This window comes from Morone saxatilis, unplaced genomic scaffold (genome assembly GCF_004916995.1).
Source record: "Morone saxatilis isolate NCDOM2014 unplaced genomic scaffold, NCSU_SB_2.0 Contig5, whole genome shotgun sequence".
NCBI classification, from domain to species: Eukaryota; Metazoa; Chordata; class Actinopteri; family Moronidae; genus Morone; species Morone saxatilis.
The window spans coordinates 23,059,984-23,061,080 of NW_023340095.1; positions in this window are offsets into that span (position 1 = coordinate 23,059,984).

A 1,097-nucleotide genomic window follows, 5' to 3' on the forward strand; every position below is an offset into this window, starting at 1 on the left:
CAATAGATCCTCCTAAATGTTACACACTGGACACAGTCTTAAATGTTAAAATATGTCATCCTGAAAACGAGGAATGGTTTGCTTTACAAATGAAACAGTAAATTAATGGAGTTGACTACAATGCAACCTAGCAGCATGTTGGCCTAGTTTTCTTTCTACGTGTTGTGGGGGTCTTCAGCACCCTAAGGGGTCTGATCTGGCCATGTGACTTAATGTATGCATTTCCATAGTTGAACATCAAGACCTATCTGTCTTTGTCTGCTGTCAAAACACAAACCTCTGCATCTCTGTTTCCACACAGTCTGACAAGATAGTGTACATGCTGTCTAGCTGTGTAACGTGCAGGGCCGCAGCCGGGAATACTCGAGTCTAGGTCCCCCAAAGGCACCCCTTAATATTTTGAAAAATACTTGAATTATTTATATTGGATGTATCATGTAAACTGTTCATTCATATTGTCTGTAAATATGATTTCAAGGATTGTTGCAGCGAGCGTAGGGGAGGCAGCTGGTGCATCCGCCCCATTTCACAGTTCTTCTAGGACCACCTTTGCCAAATCTGTCTGACTGAACTGCATTTCGTTCTGTTAGTTGAATTTTTTTTATGTTGTGTTCTAATTGGAAAAACAGCTAACAGTCCGTACTCGACCAGTCTGTCTTTCTGGCAGCAGAGACAAGTCCTGACCTGACAATGTTAGCAAGGAACAGCAGCTAGCTGCGTGCAGGTAGCATTTAATGCAGGTTACAGTGGATTCCTCTCATGTTTTCTGGCTGCAACATGCTCAAAAATGGTGGCGTACTTATTTAATATATGGGTTAATACATGGGCGTGGCAAAATGGCTCAACAGCGCCCCCTAAAGTAAGAGTTAGAGCCCCCCTTTATGTAGACAGGAACAGCTAACTGTGAGTTCCTGCAGTACCTGAGCTCCCCCCTCCAGGTGTTAATGCTGGTGGGCTTCCCTACTGCAGCAGGAGGAAGTTAAACTGCGGTAAAAGTCGACGAGTCGTCCGAGGCGACGGGAAAGTGGGCTGAAACGGGGCCGGAGGTTACATCTACATTTACCTCCCGCCTCTCACCCCGAGGAGCTGCAGTTTAT